The sequence below is a fragment of the Pteropus medius genome, unplaced genomic scaffold (genome assembly GCF_902729225.1).
Source record: "Pteropus medius unplaced genomic scaffold, Ma_sr-lr_union100, whole genome shotgun sequence".
Taxonomy (NCBI): domain Eukaryota; kingdom Metazoa; phylum Chordata; class Mammalia; order Chiroptera; family Pteropodidae; genus Pteropus; species Pteropus medius.
The window spans coordinates 364,255-381,115 of record NW_024342647.1 but is presented as its reverse complement, the minus strand read 5'-3'; the positions used below and the strand labels follow the sequence as shown (position 1 = coordinate 381,115).

At 40.2% G+C, this 16,861-nt stretch overlaps 1 protein-coding gene across 6 annotated transcripts in view; it reads right to left on the bottom strand.

Moving 5' to 3' along the window:
- The window catches only part of TTLL11 (tubulin tyrosine ligase like 11), a 210,433-nt gene that overhangs the window by 139,349 nt on the left and 54,223 nt on the right, over positions 1–16,861 (bottom strand). The window contains exon 1 of one of the 6 annotated variants that reach the window (XM_039866705.1): positions 2,967–3,177. The exons of the other annotated variants lie outside the window; for them this stretch is intronic. The gene's annotated coding sequence lies outside the window, so the exon portion shown is untranslated. Of the gene's footprint in view, positions 1–2,966; positions 3,178–16,861 lie in introns of those variants that run through there. 6 annotated transcript variants of the gene reach the window in all.

Below are 16,861 nucleotides of genomic sequence, written 5' to 3'. Positions count from 1 at the left end.
ATGAGCCTTACGTTTATTGTTTTACTTAATCCTCACAGCTACAATGAGAAATCTACCAACATCGGTTTTTTCCTTTCTGCTTATTCAATGTTACTTTTTAAAATACTTTTTTTTTTGTTCTTCAGTGTCCTTCGTGTATGTATGTGATATCATTTTTAATAATGTTACAAATAAGGGATCTGAGGTTCAGAAAAGTCAGGTGACCCGTGAGTCACACAAGAAGGGACAAGTCGGGAAGGCAGGAATAGTAAAGAGCAGAGTGGGGAAAGGCAGCAAAGTCTGCGATGACTCCTCGGACCAGGGCCAGGAACCTGGACACCTGCTGCCCTGTGTACCGGTGGCATGGTCCGCGGCTGGCCGGCCTGGCTCAAGGTCACGGGGCATGGACAGCAGTGCAGGGCTGGTGGTTCTGGGCAAGAGCTCCAATCTCTACCAGAAAAGCACTGGATGATAACCAACAAACCAAGAAACCAATCTACTTTTGAGAAGCAGGCCTGGCAGCCGAGTGCCTGCTGGAGAACTAGACAGTCGTTCGCCTGATCATTTACACCAGCAGGGTGAGGACGGGATCTGCTGCAAGCACTGGATTTCAACCACTGGTTTAAATCTCAAGGGGAAGCACGAAGGTGTTGACTAGTCGGGAATCACCGGGAAGCTCTGTGGTGTTCTAAATGAGCCTGCGTGCGGATTGGAAGCCAAGCCAGGCTGAGGTTTACAAAGGAACGCCTACCGCGCCACTGAAGGCCGGCTCCCCAAGCCACTTTCCCTTAAATAAACACTGTCCGTCTCCCTCCTCCTTTATTTCCATGGGAGCGGGTGGCCCTGGACAAGACCTTTGGCTAAGCTCTCAGATGGGCTCGCAGGAAATGTCAGCCCAGCGCCCCCAGTCACTTAACCTGGGTGGTCACCTGTAAGGAAACATCTTTGCTCCTTAACAAGTCAGAGAGGGGCAGTGGGGGCCATCTCTCCGTGTGGAAGCAGGCTGTCTTGTCTGCTCCCCCAAATCCGCTTCTGGAGGGGCGCGTATCTCACAAGTCACTGTCCCCATGCAATGATCTTAGGACAGGAGGGGAGTTTGATCCCTTTTAATGCTTTTAAGTGGAGCATGGCTCGGTCTCTTTCCTTAGTTCCCCATGGTCCAGATGCAAACGAGCTTCAAAAGACTTTATTAATGGCTCAGGAGAGCACGAGGGAAATAAACACAGAGAAGAGCACGCAGCTAGGTCGTTCTGTTTATACATACTCTCATCTCAGCGTGACAGGGCTCTTCAGTGTGCCCTTAGATGGCGGGAGACAGCGTCTTCCCACGGCCTAGGAGCACATCCAGATTCCCCAGAGGCTCGGTTGAGAGATCCCCTGCCAACTCCGAGACCCCTGACGCTGACGTTGGAAAGTGTGTCCTCTCTAGGGGACGCCTCGCCTATGACCCATACAGACAGGACGGCTGAACTACAACCTCAAGACAGCATTTTAGGATATTAGGATGCAACCCCATAAACTCGTAGCCACAGAGAGACGTGTACAAGAAAGAGTATTTGTTACTGGACAGCACCAAAATCTTCATCCATCTTATGGAGATTATAATAAACCCCTCTGGCCCAGCATCCTCAGACCTGCACGACGAGGGGACACTTATAGAAGTATAATGTACTTGGAGAGCACTGACAGGAACTCACAAAAACCACATTAATAATGTGGACCGATTATAAGGTCAGTGTATAAGACATGGAGATATGGTGCTATGAGTCCACGGGAACTTGAGTCAGTATCTATTATAACATTCAATATACAACAATTAATCGGAGTGGCCATGTACCCTTTTGCCTTCGCCTCAAATCCAGGTGGCCACGATCTCCTTGTTAGTGTCTCACCTGTCAAATTTTTAAAGTATCCCCTGGTTATCTACCAAAGGACGAATCCAAGAGCAGCAGAGATAAGTCTGAGTGGTTTTTACTCTGAGAAATCTTTTTATTCGGAGCTTTAAGCACTTTCTAAATATCTAGAAGTTGCAAACGCATCACCAGGGGATTAGGAAAAAGGCAAGAGAAAGAAGCGGCCATTTATTGGCACTGTAGTGCTGGGTGCTTTAAGGTGATCTTAATACTCTAACTCGTGCGCGTCAGCCAATAGCCTGAGGAGGCTGTTGCCGTTTGGGTTTATAGAGAAGGAAATGGGGCTCAGAGAGTGGAAGACATAAAACGAGGCCACACGTGTCGTGGTGCAGAGTCAACACACGCATAGTCAGCTCAGAATCCAAGCTCTTTCCACGACATCAGGTTGGAAAAGGAAGCGGGGGTCCTGAACCTCAACCTGGGGCTCGCTGGGTCGTATTCGCCTTCCTACCGCATTAAAAGCTCCCTAGGAACAAGACCTATGAGGTTTGTTCATCGCATAATCTCGGTGCCAAGGTCAATGCCAGAGACTGGAGCTAAGAAAGCTCAGGAGAAATTTTGAAATTTCTGAAGGGTTGTCGTCATAGGGTCTGCAGGGAACAAACCACAGGGAAGGGGGAAGAAAGGGTGAGAAAAGTCTCAACTCAGAAATATTTTAAAATTTAGCGGAGTCCCACAGTGGAATGAATTACCTTGAAATGTATTAAACTGCCCCCTTCTGAAGATGACCAAGCACCAGCTGAAGCCTGGTCACCTGTCCAGGTATGGAGGGGCTTCACCCAGAGCGGGGTGGCCTGGATTGTCTCTCAGGCCCTTTCGATCCCTAACATGTGTTCATTCTTTGGTACCAACTTCAACTGCAATGTGGCCACGTCTCTTTCCCTCTCTGGGTCTCAGTTTCCTCGTCTATCCAGTGGAGGCATTTGTCTGCATAGGACTCCCAGGATTCTTTCTACAAACTCTCTGGAGGACAAGGATTGTGGCAAGACTGCCTGCAGGATAGCATGGTGCTCGGGGAGGTCACAAACACCCTCCCTCGTGTGGATGCCCACCCTGCGTGCAAGCTCCGGTCACCTCAGGCTGTGAGCTCAGGCTGCGAGCTCAGGCTGCGAGCTCAGGCTGCTTCACTATCCAGGCCGAGAGACGGATCGAGTCATCCTCCTTGCAAAAGTAAAGTGGGAATCAGGCAGACCTGTAAGGTTGGACCTAAATCTGGAAAGTGTTCACATTAAACACCGTTAAGCAATATAACAGTTTTTGTGTTTCTTAAGGAAGAAAGATGAAAATGCCCCTGCTCCATATAAATCAATCAGTGGTTCTCAGCGAGACTGGCACTGTCACCTAGGGAAGGTTTGGAACATTTCCGGGAGTGTTTTTGGTCGTCACAGCGAACGGAGAGTATTGCTGGCATTTGGCGGGCAGAGGCCAGTCCTGTCACACTTTGTAAAGTGAAAGACCTGTTTATACATAACATGGCGATAGCCTAGAACCCAGCTCCATGTCACACAGAAGCAAGAAGAATGTTCTATGTGATTTAAATTGAGTACCACAATTTTCCGGGAGTACACCAATCATGTAAATAGAGGGAAAATTATACTTCGCCTTCTTCTCCTGGAATTTTATCAAGAGTTGTTCAGTATTTCAGAAGCATCACATGACTAGTGGCATATGGCTTATGGTAGCTGTCACCCATACAACCACAGCGATTATATACAAAGAAAGAGTTTAAAATGTCAATGATTTTTAAATATCGTGTATATTATATATAATATCATATATATAAGAGAAAGAATATAAATAATGTTTAATCAAATTGTCTTCATTTTCTTACATCCAAATGTATTCATTATAGGTAGGTACAAGTATATGACCACTTCATTTATGTCTACTTGATGTAACGAATTTACTTATTGAGATGTATAGAATTATGTTATAAAGAACATTTCCTTATTTTCTCCTTTAGAGAACATTAAGGTAAGGTTTTTCTTTTGTTTATTTTTTTAAGAACTATGTGTGATTATATTTCATTTCAGGATGGCAAAGAGAATGTCACAAAATATTTTTTATAAAAGGGAAAGGGCACTGACGTGACATCCCTGTAGTAACAAGCACACTTAGCACCCACCAAAAAAACAAAAAACAAAAACTAGGGCTTCTCGGAAATTTGGCTGAGTCCCAGGCTGGGCAGGGAAAATACGAGAAAAGCCTGGAGCATCTTGCTGTAGCAAAAGTAGAGAGCGCTCGAAGAGAAACAAGAACCACTAAAAAGACACAGGGCTCCACTGGTGAAATCTTGGATAATCTGAGCATCAAAAGAAATAGCGACAGTAAAGGATTATAACTCACCGAATAAAATAAGAACCCAAGAGCCCACGCTAACATGCATGCATATATACACAGATAAATATATTAAAAAGCAAAGTTTTCCTTGCAGCAGAAACTCAACTAACAAAAGGGCGAGTGGAGTTAGATCGTCACCATTTAGCAACCACAATAATAATAACTGATTTAAGCGAGAATCATCAACTGAGGTTAAAACTAGGTGTGAAGGTTTGAGGAGTAACAGGATACTATGGAGTCTTAAAGTATCTTCCCACAAGGTGCTTATCCCTTAGAAAGGGGAAAATGGCAACTTCTCAGTGGAAATCTTGCAGGCACATCTTAACCACATCGCGTTAATAAGACACACTGACATCGTGTGCCTGCAGAGATGACACCCCTGAGAAAAACACAACCCCACTTCTGTGCCTTGAATCTCATAATAAGGAAACCCAGACAAACCCAAACTGAGGGGTAGTCTGCTAAGGAGCCTGTATTCATCAAAAACACCAATGGCATGAAACACAAAGAAAGACTAAGAAATTCTTCCAGATTAAAGGAGATTAAAGAGACACTACAACTGAATGCAAGGTGTGATCCAGGACTTTCTTTTGCTATACATCATTGGGACAATTGTCAAAATCTGAATAAATTCTGAATAGGATTAAATTAGAAAATAGTATTGGATCAATGTTAATCTCGTGATTGTGATAATGACGCTCTGGCTATAAAAGAAAATGCTCTTTTATTTAGGAAATATGCACAGAGCGTTTTGTGGTAAAATGGTGTCATGTATGTAACTTTTAGAAAGGAGAAAGCAAATGTGGAAGATTGTCAATATTGGGGGTTATCTGAGTGAAGGATGTGTAGAAATCATTTGTATTATTCTTGCAATTTTTTAAGTTTGAAATTATGCCAAAATAAAAAGTTAAAATGTAAAAGAGCCATTAGTTCCAAAAGGAGAGGCTAGCACTATTATTAGATCTATTCTAGCCAAACGAATCCTTTCCTCCTACTCTTATAAGTCTTCTAGAAAATGTATGGGGTTCATTCCAGACAGAGAAGGGGGTGTGTGTTTTGGAGAGAGGAAAGAACAAGAGAATCATATTTCATTAATGAGGCCAGAAAATTCGATTACAACATCTTTCTAAATCCAAATCTCGACTTCGCGTCGCCTTTCAATGAGAACTCCTCCAAGAAGCAATTATATAGCAAAGAAGCTGAACGAGAAGAAGAGCAGGGGAGATTTCTTCGTTTCTTTGGAGATGAGGAAAGAAGGTATAGGCAGAGCAATTTTCATAATTTCCCTTTGAAATAGGCACTGAACTCCAAATTGCTTCCACTATTTTCTTGTAGAAAATTAGACACCTCTACTCAAGTGACTGAGGTGGCATCACTAAGAACTTTTGCAAAATGAAATGAAAGGACAAAAATTGAAGGGTGAAAGATGACCTTTTCCTCGCTTTCGGAAGCAGGGTTTTCTTGACCTTTAAGACAGTCTCCCGGAAAAATGTTTACTTCTTTCACTCTCTCTTTTGCGAAGCTTGCTGTTATGGCTGGGGATGGGGTTGGCGGGGAAGCACATTAAAGCAATGGGCCTCTAACGATCACATTTATTTCGAAATTCCACATAGAAAATCAGTACTGCAAAGCGGTGAGATTATAATAGTTGTGATTTAAAACACTAAATGTATTGCAGGCCAAATCGAAGTTTAGAAAATTAAACAATAGCATTTCTACTCTTTAAAGTATTATTGCACAGAGCTGTCCTTGGGAGGTGGGAAAAACATCTAAGGCGGACAAAAAAAAGTTTAAGCCAAGCTGGGATGTCATTCAGTCAAAGAGAAAATATCGGCTCTTTTCCTCTCCTAAATGATCTATCATCAAATAATGAGATAGTCTCAAGATTAGATTTTTTATTAAAAATTAAAATAAGTCCATTTCCAATAAGCCAGAAACACCTAGAATGCTTTGTGTAAGCGTTCGTAAATTTCCACCTAAGACCACAAAACCTCTCAAGAGTCATTCATTTCACACGCATAGGCCTGAGGGTCCCCTTTGTGGGTCCCCTTTGTGCTGGGCACTGGGGAGACGGAAATGAATCTCCCAGCTCCCTGGGCCACCCCCAGTTTAGCAGGAGCAGCAGAGCAGTAAGTATCCATTTGCTGAGGGGACAGAGTATGATTCTTACAGTATCCCTATTGTGCTACAAGTGAGGAAACTGAGGCTCAGAGTCATTCAGTAACGTACCCAAGGTAACTTAGAAAATGATGACGAAAGGATTTTCGCCCAGGTCTGCAGTGACCCCAGACCCTTGCCTCACCGTCTCTCAACCAGAAACACGCCCCAAAGAAACGACGTTTGAGGGTCCTATGATAGAGGCGTATAAAATTGGAACCCCGAGGAACTGCCTGTGGGGCAGGGCAGTGGAGAAGTGGGAGGCGGAGTGGGAGGCGGGCGTCAGAAAAGGCCTTCACAGATTTGGTGGCACCAACTCTGACACAGGTGAGCTTAGGAAGAGTTTGTCAGGAGGACGAGTGCAGGAAGGGCGTCCCTGGCAGGAGACACAGCCAAGAGGTGCAAGGACTTGGGCAGATGCGAACCTTTCCAGATGGGCTTTTGAGGGAACCGACGGGAAGGATGTCTTGCCTTAGCCAATATTCGCTATCCTCAGCCAACCACACCACAGGATGACTCAGGACGGAATGTGCAGTCACAGCTCAGTCACCCTCCTGGGAGCGGGCAAGGCGGAGGTGAGGAGACTGCCACCACCAGCCCCGGGGCCGCTCCAGAAGCAGCTGTGGTACAGCCTTCATTCTCAGAGCTTCACTAAGCCCCGGGCTTCACTGACCCAGCAATAGCGAGAAGATGATTGATCGCATAAGGCCCTTTGTGCTCCAGCTGAAACCTGGCAGCAGAAATCTGTGCAGAATTTTAACTCCAGCAGGGAGTTTTATGGAAGTCTAGGAAAGCGAAACTCACAGAATCACAAAGGATTAGAACCGGAAGGAACCTTAGTGACACTCTATGATCTTCTCTTCTTACTGAGGAAGCACTGAAACCTTGAAGGAAGGGGTAGACGACTTGGCCATGGCCAGCCAGGAGTTGGCAGCACGATACGACACCAAAAGCACAAGCAGCAGAAGCAAAAATCAACAAGTAGGGGCTACATCAAACTGAAAAGGCTTCTGCGCAGCAGAAGAAACTATCGACAAAATGAAGAAGCAACCTACAGAATAAGAGAAGATATTTGCAAACCATATATTTGATAAGGGGTTAATATCCAAATTATATAAGGAACTCATACAACTCAATAGCAAATAATAATTTGATTTAAAAGTGGGCAGAGGACCTGAACAGACATTTTTCAAAAAAAAAAAAAAAAAAGACAAATGACCAACAGGTACGTGAAAAGATGCTCAAAATCACTAATCATCAGGGAAATGAAAATCATAATCGTGAGATTATCACTTCACACCTATTGGTGAGAAGATAAATTGGTACAGTCACAATGTAAACCAGTATAGAGCTTCCTCAAAAAATTAAAAATAGAACTGCCATATGATCCAGCAATCCCATTTCTGGGTATCTGTACAAAGGAAATGAAATCACCATCTCTAAGAGATACCTGTATGCCCACGTTCATTGTAGCATTATTCAGAATAACCAACACTTGGAAACTACCTAGGCAACTATCAATGGACGAACGGATTAAAAAAATGTTACACACACAGTATTATTCATCCTTAACAGGAAGGAAATCCTGCCATTTGCAACAACATGGATGGACCTTGAGGGCATTATGCTAAGTAAAATACATCAGAGAAAGACAAATACTGTATGATATCATATCAGTGCAGAATCTTAAAAAATAAATAAATAATAAGAAGCCAAACCCATAGAAACAGATTAAAATTGTGGTTGCCAGGGGCTGGGGGATGAGGGAAATGGGGAGATGTTGGACAAAGTGTACAAAGAAGATGAATGGTTCTGGGGAGGTGATGTACAGCATAGTGACTACAGCTAATGATACTGTTTCATATACTTGAAAGTTGCCAAGAAAGTGGATCCTAAATGTTCTCACTATAAAAAAATTGTGATTATGTGAGGTGATCGATGTGTTTACTAACCTTACTGCGGTAATCATTTTGCAATATATACATGTATCAAACCACTATGTCGCATACTTTAAAAATACACGATGTTGTATCTCAATTATATCTCAATAAAGCTGGAGGGGAAAAAAAAAAAGAGATGGAGCCAGGACTGGAACCCAGGTGTCCTGACCCTGGTCCGGTGTTTCATTTCACATTAAATCATCTAACTCACTCTGTTATCTCTAGCACTTGGCACTTAGTAGGTCACAGGAAATGTCTGAACTAAAGCGAGTCGGAGATGGGAGTGCACTAGCCGTTGTGGAGTCATGCATAACCATGAGCCAGTACCTTTGATTCGGAAACTCTGTCTTCTCATCTGTAAACTGGAGATAGTGATGATTCCCCAAATCGAGTGAGGATAACAGGTCATGTGTATAAAAAGCACATGACAAACTGCAAAGTACTACGCATGTGGCAGTTGTCATTTGGGTTGCTTAAAAGGACTTCCTAGTGAACGGGACCTAAGTAGGCTTCTCCAGGGAGGAACAGCATCGTCAGTTTCAGATGCTATCATTTTTCCAGCAAACAAATTGAGCTGTTAAGCAAGGGGCACAAGAACAGCATGATATAGCTAAGCAGGAGGTGAAGTTCTATTCTTGGCAACGAAGGCAATAAAACTTGAAGCAGATGGGGAGGTGAAACCACGGCTCCTACAGCGTCTCTGCCAGCGGCCCTGAATCATCTGCCACCTTCTGACAGCTGGAGTCCCCTCGCTACTGTCTTCAGTCTTCTGCTTGTTCTGCACCAGAACCCTGGGCCACTGCATCAGGCTCCAGGGGTGCCATGCTGCATAAGCAGAAGGCACTCTACACTCCATGACAGCTCTCAAGTTTGCTGCAGATGTATAAGAGCTCCGTGTGGAGGTGGAGGTTGGGACATCACCAGAAAGACTGGCGACCTGACCACCTTGTCATGAGTAAGTTCCTCATGGCCCAAGTCTGGCCCACACCCTTATCACGTTTGACAGGCTGGGTCAGGCTGATACCCTTGGCCTCGGAGAAGTTAACTTTGGATGGCTAAACTCACAAGGGACAAAAAATTTTAAACCATCAAATGTGCATGTTAATTTGCAATTCAATTTATCAAATATACTTGACTTTCTACTATGTGCCGGGCACTGTGAAAGGCACTAGGACTCCAGTGATGCATGAGATTCACTTCCCTTGTGGAACTCAGAGCAGGAGAGAAGAGTAACTAACCTTGTAGTCACTACACAGTGTGACAGATATAAGTACCATGAAGAGAGAAAAACAAAGTGCCCCCCCAGACGTGAGGGGCACAGTAGGCTTTAGAGAGAAAGTAAAAGATAAGCAGGGGTCTGAGGAATCGGCCAAGTTGATCGGGTGAAAAAAGGCAGCCATGGAGGTGGGAGAGGGGCCCAAAGGATGGCGACGGATGCTCCAGGCAAAAGGAGAGCTGTGTGCAGAGGTGACAGAAGCGCCGCTGAGGGCCTGCAACATCTGAAGATGGAAGGATCCCAGAGGAAGAGGTCAGACATGGTGAGAGCCGAGACTGCAGAGGTGGGCAGGGCTCTGCAAGGCATGTGAAGGAGTTTAAACGTCATCCTTTGGGTGAGCTTCAACCATTGGGTGACCCAGAGTCAGCCAAAGAAGCTTCCTGCCTACACGAAGGAAAATGATGCAAATAGTCAACTCATCAGAAGTTTATTTGATATAAGCTTGGAATCAGGATGAGGAATATATGCCTCACATGGCAGGTTTTCTTTCTGCCTTGACTCTGACCCACTTATAACTCCACATGTTCCTAGTTCTTAAACCCAGTGGAGAACATTGTTCTCTGGGGATCTTGCAAATAATGCACTTCATTCAACCTTGAGGAGCTGAATCGATAAAAGCTAACTTAGGATGGTAACTGGAAAGGAAAATAGAAGAACCCATGCTCCCCTGTTCCCTCCAAGAAACTGCAAAACATTATTGAACAGGTTTTTGGCTTTATTCACTGAAAAATTCTTCTGCTATGAAATACAAACTCCTTCACCATAATAAATACTGTTTTGATAACAAAACTGTACTTTTCTCAAATACCCAGATGGGAGACCATATGTAAAATAAACTCCAAGGAATTTTTTTATCGGCCATCTGCTAAAATTGGAAAGAAAACCTGCATCATCCTCTAGTCTTCACGAAAATTTCCACTGAAGATCCTACTTGCTTCTTCCTAGTGCCACCTGCTGATCATACTTGGGTACCAGTTTTGCAAACGGGTATAGCAGGGGGAATGTGGATCTCCCAACTTCTTTAACAAAGCAAATTTAATCTGATTTAACGTGTAAAATAAAATACCCACAAAATGTCAGGTTTTAGGATGTTTCACAGCTATTCACATCTCCTCCTGTCTTCACAGGGCATCACAAGGCAAAGCCCCTTCCACACACAGCTCTGAGAGCTCACTGCCGCGGCACTCACAAGACAGTTTACACCCTTGTGTTCAAATACGCCGTTTTTAATAAAGCCTTGGGTTTGGCTTGGATTGCCAAAGATGTAAATGCACATATTCTTTGATAGAGCAACTTCACTTTGAGATATCTATCTGAAGGAAATGCCGGCACAGGTGTATAAAGGTACCTATATGTGAGTATGTCTGATAGCATTATTTATTAAACCAAGAAATATGAGAGCTACTTAAATGTTCATCGACAGAGGAATGATTTTAAAAGTTTCGATGCATTCATACAATGGACTACTGTACAGCATGGACATAGAAGGATGTCTAAAATTTATTCAGTGGGGGAAAAGGCAAGCTAAAGAAAAGAATGTATAGTATAACCCCATTTTTAAAGAAAAAAGCTGTGTGTTACAGTGTATATTTGTTTATACGCAAGAATATACACTAAAGTATCTAGTCATTTCTGAGGAATAGAGACTTTTTTTCACTTTTTACTTTGCACATTTTTATATTATTTAAATTCATAATGTGAATGCATTGTTTTGTATGAAAACAAAGATGTTAGAAAAAAGAATGTCACGTTTTTATCAGTTTTGCGGCTAATAAAGCAAATACTCATCGGATGCCCACAATCACTCTGATGTTATAATCATTTCCCCATTTAACAGAGGGAGAAATGGGGCCGAGGGGAGAGGGGACTTGTCTGAGAGCCCAGGAGGAATAAGTGATGATGCCAGGCCTTTCCAGCAAGCGGCTATGGTTGAGTTTTCATAGTCTCATTCCGCATGGGCCAGGCCCCAGATCAGCAGATTCTAAATTACTGTCATTTCAGAGACAAAGATCCTCCTTTATATTAGGGAACCATCCAGTTTTAAGTACCCTCAGCATCAATCAAATGGGCTTTGACACATGAGTGCTTAGAAAGCTGAAATAGGAAGAGGCAGAGCTATCACCTAACCCCACCTCCCCATTTTACCGCCAAGAGTCTCTGAATGACTAAAACCAGAAAGCCAACAGCTGAGCAACAAGCGTTTGCTCAGCGTTGCATCTTTTTCGGTAAACCTCCTCTTCCTCTGGGGCTTCTCGTCTTAGCAAACGTCTTAGCAAACAGCATCCCCACCAGAATCCTGGAAGGGCTTCCCTCCTCATCCCCCTCCCCGATCTGTTTCCAAGTCCGATAGGTTCTGCCTTCTAAATATTCTTCGCGTCTGTCCTTCTCTGCACAAGACTCCTCGCTTAATGTCTTGATACAACCCTCAGCATCTCTTTTGCCTACATAACATGGTACAGGGATTCTAGCCAGTACTATAAGGCAAGAAAAAGAAATAAAGGACTGATTTTAAAGCAAGACCTAAAACCATCCTATTCTCAGAGAACATGATAGTCTACATATAAAATCCCATAGAACCTAGAAAATAAGCTACTGGAACTATTAGGTGAGTTTAGCAAGGTTGCAGGATACAAGATGAACACATAAAAATCAATTGTATTTCTACATACTCACAATAAATAACTAGAAAGAAACTGAATTTAAAAACAAAACATTACCAATGCATCAAAAATATGAAATGCTTAGGGATACATTTGACAAAAGATGTGAAAGACTTGGACATTAAAAGCTAAAAACAAAAACAACAAAAAAAATTACTCAAAGAAATTAAAGACCTAAATAAAAAGGAAAAATATACCACATCCATGGGTCAGAAGACTCAATTCTGTTAAAACGTCAATTTTACCCAAAGCGATATAGAAGACATATAGGTTCAATGTATTTCCAAACAAAATCCCAACAGACTTTTTTTATAGAGACTGACGAGCTTATCCTAAAATTCATATGGCAGATCAAAAGACTGCCGAGACAACTTTGAAAAAGAAGAACGAGTTGGAAGACCTACGTTACGTGATTTCGAGACCAATCACAAAGCTAGAGTAACCAAGACGGTGAGGTATTGACATAAACATGCATAAACATATCAATGGAGTAGAACAGAGAATTCAGAAAACACACCCACACATACTTCAGCGAATATTTTTGACATAAGTGCAAAGGCAATTGGGGGAAGGAGAGAAGGTTAGTATTCTCATCAAATGTTTCTGAAACTATTGGATGTATGTGCAGAAAAATGAACTTCAATCCATATCTCATATCATATTCAAAAGTTAACTCAAAATTAGAGAACTAAACTTAAAATTATAACACTTTAGACAAAGATATAAATAGGAGAGCATGTGTGTGAGTTTGGGTTAGTGAAGATTCTGTATACGTGACACAAAAGTATGATTCATAAAAGTACAAATTGGTGAATTAGATTTCGTCAGAAATAAAAACTTGCTCTTCAAAAGACACTGTTAAGAGAACAAAGAAAAGCACAGGCTGAGAGGAAATATTCGCAATTAGTATATCTGATAAATAACTATTCAAAATGCAGTAAAAAAAACTCTCAAAACTCAATAATTATAATAAGCAAGACAATTTTTTTAAATGGGCAAAAGATGTAAATATATATTTCATCAAAGAACATATTTGGATGGCAAATAAGCACATGAAAAGATGATTAACATCATTAATCATTAGGGGAATTCAAAACCAATAAGGAACCACTACACATCTATGAGAATGCTTGAAATTGAAAAGACTGACTATTAGCAAGTGTTGGTAAGGATGCGGTAGAACTAAAATGCTGCTACACTGTTAAGAATACAAAATGGTACGACCACTTTGGGGAAAAATGGGTCTTTTCTTTAAAATTAAATGTATATCTACTATGTAATCCAAACATTTCACTTCATTCAGGAGGAATGAAAACACACCATGTCCACACAAAGACTTGTACACGGATGTTCTTCGTATCTTTATTTGTAATAGCTCAAACCTGGAATCAATTAAATGTCCAGCAGCAGTTAATGACATAAGCAAACAGTGGTCTATACATTCAATGGAATATTCCTCAGTAATAAAAAGGAATGAATTATTAGCGAATAGTACAAGATGACAAAAATCTCAAAATAATTACGTTGAGTGAAAGAAGCCAGACACCCCACTTTCCCCCCGCCAAAAAAAGAGTATCTGCTGTACAATTCCATTTATATAAAATTCTAGTAAGTGCAAACTCATCTTGACAGCAAGCAGATCCATGGTTACCTGGAGATGGAAGGCAGAAGTCAGGGAGAAGAAGAAAGGAAGGAGCGCAAAGGGATGTGAGGAAACATTTTGGGGTGATGGATATGCTCATTATCTTGATTGTAGTGTAGGGTTTTTACATATATCGAAACATATCAAACTGCATACTTTAAATATTTGCAGTTTATTATGTGTCAATTATGCCTTAATTGAAGCTGTTTTCTTTTAAAAGTATGAAACAAATAGGCTAACTGCTCAGTCTCAAAACATCTTCCCACAAGATACTTAATGATTACAGATGGAAAAAAAATAGTAACTTTATAGGAGAGAAACCTAGCAGACACTATCTTAACCAAGTGATCAAAATTAACATCACCAGCATTAAAACATTTGACATCCTGTGCCTCCTGACCTGTTGCACTGAGAAGGTCACATCATTTTTGTGGCATTCTTACCAAAAATGTGCAATCTGAATCTAAGCAACAGAAAAATCAGACAAAACTGAGTTGACAGACACTTTCTTAAAGAAATAACTGGCCAGTACTCTTCAAAAGAGTCAAGGTCATAGAAGACAGATTGAGGAACAGTTTACAGCTCAGAGGAGACCAAGGAAAAATGAAACTAAATACAACGAAGGATCATGAAGTGGATCCTGTACCAGAAAAAGGACATTAGTAGGATAATAGGAAAAATGCAAGTGTAGATTGTATTTAAGGAAAGTAGACTATTTAGTAATATGGAGTGTAGATTATTTAGTAAAATTATATGAATGTTAATTACCCAGTTTCAGTATTTGTATAAGATGCTAATAATCATTTAAGGAATGTAGATTATTTAGTAATAAGGAGTGTAGATTATTTAGTAACATTACATGAATGTTAATTACCCAGTTTCAGTATTTGTATAAGATGCTAATAATAGGGGAAGCTCGATGGAGATTATATGAGAACTCTCTGTACTATGTTTGCAATTTTTTTGTAAGTCCAAAATTATTTCAAAACATTTTTAAAACTGAAGGCAAAATGAGAACATTCCCAAACAAACAAAAGCTGAGAGAATCTGTAGCCTGTAGACCTGCATTACAAGAAATACGTTAAAGAAAAATCTTTAAATTGAAGGAAAATAATACCAAATAGAATTCCGGAGCTACACAAAGAAATGAAGAATGCTGGAAATATAAATATTTGGGTGAGTATAGAAGACAAATATATTCATTTTTCAGTTTCTTTTTTAGATAATTGACTTTTCAAGGAAAAATAACAATATATTATAGGGTTTATAACATAGAAGTAAAATATATGACAATAGCGCGAAGGATGAGAGTGGGAATAGAATATACTATTGTAAGGTGCTTATATTTTACTTAAAGTAAGTAATACTTAAAGGTAAATGTCTTAAGTTAAAGATGCATTGTAAATTCCAGATTCTAGGGATAGGATGAAAACTAAAAACATTTTTAAAGATGTATAGCAAATAAGCTTAAAGAGGAGATAAAATAAAACACTAAAAATACTCAGTTAATCCAAACACAGTGAATAGAAAAAAAAATAGCAAGATAGTATACTTGAAACTAATCGCATTGATGATTATATTAAGTGTAAATGGGCTAACCACACCGATGAAAAGTCAGGACTTGTTAAACAGGATAAAAGATCATAACCCAGTTACAAGCTGTCAACAGGAAGCACTCTTTAAGAATGCAGACGGATTAACAGTAAGAGAATGGTAAAAAGATATACCATGCAAATACTAAGCCAAAGAAAGCTAGACATGCTATATTAATATCAAACAGAAAAGACTTCGGGACAAGGAAAGTTACCTTATAAAAGGGTCAAATCATCAAACTAATAACAGAGCTTCAAAATACATAAAGCGAAAACTGACATAATTAAAAGACAATTGCAGTAAGAGCTGGAAATTTCAACATACTCTCTGAATAGCTGACAGAACAAGTAGGCGATAAATTAGTAAGGAACACGTGAACCGTACCAAATGTCAACTGGACCTAACTGAGATTTATAGGATGCTATTCCAACAATTCCAGAATACACATTATTTTCAAATGCACATGAAACATTCACCAAGATAGACAGTATATGGGCTATAAGAGAACTTACAATAAATTTAAAAGGATCTAGGTAATACTGAATATATATGCTCTCATGTTAACAAAATCAAATTAGAAATCAATAACAAAAGATACTTGGAAAATTCCAAAATTATTTAAAAATTAAACAACACATTTCTAAATAACCCATGGGTCAAAGAAATCTCCAAGGAAATTAAATAACATTTTGAACTGAATAGTAATGAAAATGTAATACACGAAATTTCTGAGACGTATCTAAAGCAGCGCTTAGAGGGAAATTTATTGCTTTAGTGTTAAAAATCATCAAACTTATGTTGCTCTTTTAAAAGTTAGAGAAAGAAGAGAAGAGTGAACCCAAAAGCAGAAGAAAGAAAATAATAAAAATCATAATCAATGACATAGAAAATGGGCAAAAGATAGAGAAAAACAATAAAATCATAAATTGGTTCTTTGAAAAAACTCAACAAAATTGATAAACCTTTAGCTAGACTGATCATGAAAAAAAGTAAACACAAATTACCAATATCAGCAATGAAATAGGGGAGATCACTACATATCTCATAGGTATTAAAAGAAAATAAGGAATATTATTTTTTAAAACTTTATGTCAGTAGATTTGACAACTTAGATGAAATGGACTAGTTCCTTGAAAGACAAATTATCTATACTTATTTTTTTTAATTTATAGCTTAAAATGTTCCCAGAAAGAAAGCTTCACATGTAAATACCTTCAATAGTAAATTCCATCAAACACTTAAGAAATACCAATTTTGCACAAAATCTTCAAAAAAACGAATAGAAGAAAAACATTTGCCAACTCATTTAATAAGGCTTGTCTGATATCAAAACCGAAGACATCACATGCCCATATCTCTCA